This window comes from Eucalyptus grandis, chromosome 6 (assembly GCF_016545825.1).
Source record: "Eucalyptus grandis isolate ANBG69807.140 chromosome 6, ASM1654582v1, whole genome shotgun sequence".
In the NCBI taxonomy this organism is placed as follows: domain Eukaryota; kingdom Viridiplantae; phylum Streptophyta; class Magnoliopsida; order Myrtales; family Myrtaceae; genus Eucalyptus; species Eucalyptus grandis.
Genome location: NC_052617.1, coordinates 49203129 through 49210726, shown reverse-complemented (window position 1 = coordinate 49210726; position 7598 = coordinate 49203129). Strand labels below are relative to the sequence as shown.

Below are 7598 nucleotides of genomic sequence, written 5' to 3'. Positions count from 1 at the left end.
TTTTCTTGCGTGGAAAATTACTTTCCTTTTCAGTACGTGCGGACCAATTACATGATAAAGGGGCTTCATAGCTATTAAGCGAGGAGGGGGATTAGAACACTAGTTTTGTGAAAAGGGCTTTACATCCATGTGTCTTAACTAATCTAGTTGGCGAGCTTATTTCTTTATTTTTACAGGATGGTGGGCTAGCTTTTGATGTGGATGTTGGGCTAAAAGTACCCTGCAATTGGTGATGTGCGCGTGGACATCCTAGGAGCAGAGCAAGTCGCCCGTGAGAAAATCTATCGAATTTAGATTGTTTGACTCAAGGGTAAAGTTCAGTTGATATTTTGTTGACAGATACTTGAGGATTTGAAGACAGGCAATGGTTTCGACTTGAAGCCCTGAAGAAACCTTTACGGTCCCACACGAACCCATCAATCAGTCTCCCCCCAAAATCGCGGCAAACGCAAGCTATGGAGCATTTAGATGATCATTCATGGAAAGACCCCGATATTAGTACTACTTTGCTTGTTGGTGTCTATCTCGTGGGTTAGTCACCTGGGTCCGTTCTTCTCTCTAATTCTTGGCTATTAATGTAGGATCTAGGAGTTGGTGCTTAGAAACATGGGAATTTCTTGTAGTCCACATGCTCTACAAATCGACTGCATCCAATTCAAAAAGCATGGGTGCTGAGGTAAGCTTTTCGATCTTTAACAACCATTCTTCAATTTGAGTAATTTCTTGATTCGAGATCTAGTTGTTGAGTTCAGGGACTGGCCGCATCTGTTTTGTCCATTGACATCGGAGGTTCAAGCTCCTTTTGGCAAAGAGGGCATGCCGACTTAGGTACTGTCTTCCTTCTAAATAGATTTTCTATGGTAGATAGGGTATTTTGGCACACGCTAACATAAATAGTCTCGTTTTTGATAGAGCTTTTAGATTCCATAACCAAGGCGATTTGGTAGGAAGATGAGGCCTGATTTGCGTTGTGCTTTGTCTCAGTGTCTCTGAGCTTGTTACAGTGGCTTTTGATTGAGCAGCATCCTAATGGATCGCATGTCTAGACTACTAGCTTATCTGCTGCTGATGTTGTTGAGAGATGAATAGCTAGAATATCATCCAGAGCTTGCTCGTCATAGAGATGAGCAGCATCCTAATGGATCGCATGTCTAGACTAGCTTATCTGCTGCTGATGTTGTTGAGAGATGAATAGCTAGAATATCATTCACAGCTTGCTCGTCGTAGAGAGAATGTAGTCTTTGCTCATTCCATTGTGTTTCCTCTATTATTAATTTCGCCACTAGCCTCGGCTCATTTTGGTTTGCTAGACCCCAAAATATGCCTTTCTTTACCCACCTGTCCTATCTGATTTTGTTTTGTCGTCTATTACCTGCTGACCATCTCACCTCCAGAATTCCCAGATGGGTGAGCCCTTTCCAATATGCGAGAAGTCACTATGGGGAAAGTAGATACCTTTTAGTATCTACTTGATAGAGCATTTGGGGTTTGAGTGAGTGTCTAAGCTTGTTTGTCCAACATGACTTCCTTGAACTTTAGGAGGTCCCTCAACCCCATTCGTCCCCTTGTCTTTCTTTTGATTTCAATATCTCCCACTTTTTTCAATGCAGATCAGCTCGGATGCATTTATTTTCTGTTCAAAAGATGCCATCTTTTGCTCAAAGGCTTTATAGATAGACAGTGAAATTTTGAAAATTGACATCACATATGGTAAAAAAGTCCACACCACAGCTTTGATTAGAATTTGCTTTTCCATCTTGAAAATAAAGTTTTCTTTCCAGCCTTCAAGTTGCATGTTCAACCTCATCATGATCCAAGCAAGCATTTGTTTTTTAGATTGGCTCCATTACGATGATATCTTCAAGAATTCTTTCTTTTTTAATTTTTGGGACTCTCATTTCCTAAACTATGTTCTTTCTCAAAAGTTGTGGACATCCAACATTGAAGTAGATTCCGGACTTGTGGCAAAACAATATTCACCTAGGATAATGGCTAGATTCTAACATTCCCCAATCTTCCCATCAAGAAAAAAGGATGGTCATTTAAAAACAATAGATGGGTCAACATAGGTTAATTACTGTTTACTTTGATACCTATTAAGCTATTGTCTTCAATTGTTTTTTACATGAGGAAGGAGAGTTCATTGGTCACACTTATGAATGGGTAAAGGGGATATTAGGTCACCCTAACGAAGTCCTCTTGAAGGTTTGAAGTAGTTAAGAGGTTTCCTTTAAATTTAACACTAAGAGAGACTGAAGTGATATATTACATGATCCATAAATTTCATCTCTCACCGAATCCCATTTTTTATCGTAGAAGTTTCTAGGAAATCTTATTCCACTCTGTTGTAACCCTTTATCATTCCAATTTCAAAATAGCCCAAAATATCTTCTTTTTTTCTTTTCTTTGACTTTGAGTTGGTGCACTACCTTTAGAAAAGTGGAAGAAAAAGTTATGGATATGAGCTTGCAACTATCAATTAGCTAAAAATTGAAAAATAAAAACCATTCGTACGGAACGCGCATTTTACTCTTTTTTGTTTTTTTGGTAGCAGTAGAGACTAGAGGCTACTTACAAACTTTCTCATTAAAATCTGAAATCTTATTGTAAATATAACATAAATATTTAAATTTTTGCGAATGAATTATATAAGACAATATACGCATACTTTGAAAGACATTTCAAGTTAAACATAGGTCAACTCACAAGAATTGTAAGATTTGAAAGAGTATTTCAAATATAAACTGCGAATCATATGAAATAACATTTAATGCATACGAAATACTGGCCTAAAGATAATAGCAAGATTAAACTGAGTGCTAGCAAGTTCGGATTACCCAATCAGGCCTACAATATAATCGTTGGCCTTTTACAACTTCAAATCTAGAATCACCATCCTCCCGTTTGATAAAGAAAAATTTGCTCGATAATCATCGACAAGCCGAGCTTATGTGCTTGTCACCTCAAATCACTAGAGTCTCTTCTTTTTGGTTGCTTTTAAAGGAGGTTTCTTAAATTCGCCGATAAATTATCAAGGCAGATGATTGTTCAAATCTCGTGAGTGATGTCCTAACACAATCATGCACACATCAGTGGATTAGCACTGCTTGTGCAACTGATGTCTCTGCACAAAACAACCCTGTGCCCCTTTATTTCAAGTCTAACGATCCACACCAAGAAGCCACTCAACAGGATCCATAGAGAAGTCCAGGAAAGTGATTATTCCAGGAGAAGAGTGCCATTTTCATTCCCAGCTTCAGAGCTCTCCATCCCAAAGCTCTTCCGCAGATTCGAATGGCCACTTAGCTGAGGCAAACTCTTCTTTGAGCATCATTTTCTTTTGTGGGTTCAACCTTCTCGTAGTCGCCCTAAGTCAGTTCCCAGTCGAAGATGCCGAGGTTCTCCTTCAGCCTCTCCTTCTTGAAGCTCTTCACCACAAAAGTGACTCCTTGCTCATAGAGCCATCTCAGACATACCTGCCAAGGGCAATCCCCAATCGTTGCATTTAAATGTGCAAATGGCTATCCATTTTGACTTGCAAGTTTATGTTAACCTCCATCTGAACTTAGCTGCCTAGTCTTAACATTTTGCTATTGTCACTTTCAATGGTTGGATTCGCTCATAATCAGGTGTCTTCTAAGGCTGATTTACTTCTATTATGACTTGCCTCTGTACAAACAATAGGAGTCCAAGAAGTCAATTTGAACAATAAAACACATTCAAGATGTCGAAAAATAAACAGTCAGCTTTCATAGTAAGACCTGGGCAATGCTCTTTCCCCGAGCCTTCGCAATCTCTTTCAGAGATTCATTGTCCATGACTTCATTCGTTCCCCAGTTCGCTCCTCGAGCTCCCAAGGAGAGAAAGCAGTGATGATGACATTATTCGCTTTACAGAACTCTCTCGGCTTCTTCTGCTGCCAGAGAGGGTTCATTTCCACCTGCAAGACAATCATCATCCAAACGGTTATTGGGTGCGGACACATGCATACTGCCATGTCGACTAGTGTTCGACTTCCCTTAATCTTGTACCACAATTGAATGGATAAGAAAAACAGGCTCGCCTGATTCACCGTGGGAGGGATCTTGGCGAAGCTGAGGTCGTTTCCAAGCTTCTTGCAAGAGAAGTTGCTCACTCCAGTGGCCTTTGTGAGACTAACCTCTGGCCCTCTTCCATGGCTGCCCAGACTGCCTCAAAATCCATCAGCATGAGGTCAGCTTCGTCCACTGGGTACACGTATGTCCCTGGCTTACAGCTGATTGGCCAATGAACGAGATAGAGGTCAAGGTAATCCAACTTAAGATTGCTGCACATATGGAACAGTCGGTGAGCTTCGGTCCTCCAAATCTGATGATTTTACAAGAATAAAATGAATGACATTGATGATAAATGATTTTACAAGTATCATAGTCTCCCGCATGTATGGCTTTGATTCAGAAACTGTATATCACGATGACTTAAAATGCAAATGATGAGCGTCTCTGCTAAATTCAGCCACAATATCATCTTTTCTTCCCTTGCAATTAACTGAAGGAAAGGAAGCTCCCTTACTGTCACGGCCAAAGGACAGCTCGATAATTGCATAGGACAGTACACCTAACAGTGCAAAAATTTCGTGCTGCAAGTGAAACTGATGTAGAGAAAACGCTCTTTAATCTGATATAGCACAAAATTTTTAACTTCAACTGATGCGAATACAAGTTTGTTCGTTCTTTCACAGAAATTCATTCTATTAAGTTGTGATTACAGCTACTGATTCTTTATACTACGGGTATCAGAGCGGGCTAAAACTTAGATAAACTGACGAGTTTCGCAACAAAATTTCTTGTTAGAAGCTGCCCAACTCAAATCTAGGGAACATCCCTGAAATCTAAAAGCACGCATGTTCGTCTTTTTAGGAAGACCACTAATTTCTTTGAGTACCCCAACTGTCGATTGGACAAACAAGCATTATGAAACATAACTAGACAAGAAGGTACTTTCTTGTCCCTAGTCCGTATGTCTGAACTCGTTTAAAATCATCAGCCAACAAGAATCGGCCCTACTGGATTCGCAGAAAAGTCGATTGCAGTGCAACTATCTACTCACGACCGAACAAAGAGAGGCCCAGATAGCAGGATTCTGCAGAAAACAGTTAGCCAGTGACAACAATCGATTGAAACAAGTAACCTCAATTCTATGCATCAGAATTCCTAATCACGAACAGCATAACATCCCGAAATCCATAGATGATTAAGAACGGTACCACTAAAATAAATCACGGTCGGTCACTCTTGAGTCATGAGCTAAGGTCCAATGGCTAATGATTACCTCAGCAACTGCCTAAGCACAGGCACAACGTGGTCGGCGTGAGTGTCACTGCTCCAGAGCTTCGAGATGATGGAGAATTCAGCCCTTGAGCCAACGAGACTGAGCCCGGGCACTTCAGCCAGGACTTCCCCTAGTGGCTCCTCAGATCTGTACATGGAAGCCGTGTCGAAGTGCCTGTAGCCGAGCTTGATCGCCTCCAGCACCACTGTCCTCATTGCAATCGTATTGAAGGGGTCTGCTGCCGTGCCAAGGCTGATCACTGGCATTGGGCGGCTCCCGGCGGCAACGGAGTTCAGCCTCACCTCTGGGACAGCGATTGACGGCCCTGAAACGCTCTCCATTGCTGCTTGAACTTCGACTGCTTGTGAAGACAATGGATGGAGGAATTGAAAACGATTTTGGGGGCTTTTGGCACGGGAAATGGAGTGAAGAGCTCTTGAGGGTCACGAGTCAGGAAGTTGCAGGTTGAGACTTGACAGCGTAACCGAAAATCCTCGCCGCCCTCAATATTTCAAGATAATCTTTAGCACTTGCATTATAACAGTATTAGCTTCAACTTGCGGACGATGGTGGAGCCCCATGGGGCATCCTCCACTCCTTTTATATCCTGTCTACGATTGTTCAAGCTCTCAAGATATTTTTAGCACCTGCATGATTACAGCTTTAGCTTCAACTTGGCGACAATGGTGGAGCCTCGCAGTGTGCCGTCCCCATCTCTTATATTCCGTCTGTGGTTGTTCTTGTGCGGACTAGAACGCAACCCTGAAGGACCTTCAGGATCTGCAAAGGCCGTCGACTGATCTTCGAGTTGGACCGTCCACAGTGAGGGCCAAAATCGCGAATCACAAGCATGGGGGCATTAAATCACATGTCCATTTGAGACGCGACGGACCTTGGCCAGCCAGCTATTTCTCGAATGCGATCCCTTCAGGATAAGCGTCTGACTGTACCATTTAACGTCAAACTGAGGATTACGATGTAGTTCGAGATTAATGAGCTCATAGGTACAACCCCGTAACTATCCTTGCAGCCAAGAAATCTCTGTCCGAAGTATGCTGCTGCTAGCCAATGGAACACGAGCTATTCAAAGGTAGGGGTGAGCATGGTCCGAATGGGTAGTTCTCATCTTAGAACTAAGAACCACCCACTAAGAACAGACTCCGAAAAATTAGAACTTAGACCCCCTGTTGGTTCCATGGATCCACTCAGGAAGTGTACCGCCGGTCCAGTCTGGTTCCTAAGTGGGTCTATGGAATCGATTCTCAATCCCTACAAAACTTGTTCAATCTTATATTCGGATTGAATTGCGAGCCATTTATTTTGATTAAGAATTGAAAATTATAAAACAAAATGAATCGACAATACTCATTAGTTAAAAACTTTATTTACTCGAAGATCACGGTGTGATTCTCTTAAGGTTTCTTGACACCGAAAACAAGTTGAGAATTACACTCCACATTAAAAGTCCTAACATCATAAAAGTTCAAACATTACTCGCTTGATTCATCTTTTTTCAACATCAACCTAATTGAATCATGGGATGACTAAGGAAAGACCTAATTATACTCTTAAAATGAGCCATTGGCTTTTATGGACATCTTCAATCGGTTCTCTTACACAAAATTAGTCAATAATGTTTAATAACTACAAATACACATATATGTAAATATATATTTTGTCGAATTAAGTAATTAAAATAAAATTTCTTTTAAAATATATATATACCGGTCTTATCCGGGTGGGTGGGCGAGCGATTCCGCATCTAGAACTAGGAACCGGACCAATACTCATTAGTTCCACTAAATTGGAATCGGGAACCTAACCTGCCCCATGAAAACCGTCTATTTCGGTCCGATTCTAGGTGGTTTTCGGTTATTTTGCACACCCCTATTTAGAGGTTTGTCACTTAAGATATGAACTGTGTCGGAAAGCAAAAAGTAAAAGAGAAAAATCAGAGAAGAAGACAAGCAAATTTTTACATGGAAAATTCTTTAAGAATGCAAAAGGGGGAAAAAGACATAGGGTGCGTTTGGGAACCACTTTTGAGGAAAGTTTTTAGGAAAATGCAAATACTTTTGAGTTAAAGATATTTTCCAAAATGCAACCGTGTTTGGTAAATTGTACTTTGAAAGTTCTTTTGTGAAGTACTTTTAGCAAAATGGCATTTGGGGAATTACATTTATAAAGGATCTTTGTGGTAAAAAAAAAAATTATCAAAAGAAATTTTTTTAAAAATTGACCAAAGAAGGGCAGCGGCTGCCGGTGACCTCCAGCAACCTCCGGTGACC

The 7598-nt window shown here is 41.0% G+C and overlaps 1 pseudogene; it reads right to left on the bottom strand.

Moving 5' to 3' along the window:
- Positions 1-2740: 2740 nt before the first annotated feature.
- LOC104417011 lies at positions 2741-5855 on the bottom strand (annotated as a pseudogene).
- Positions 5856-7598: the final 1743 nt, after the last annotated feature.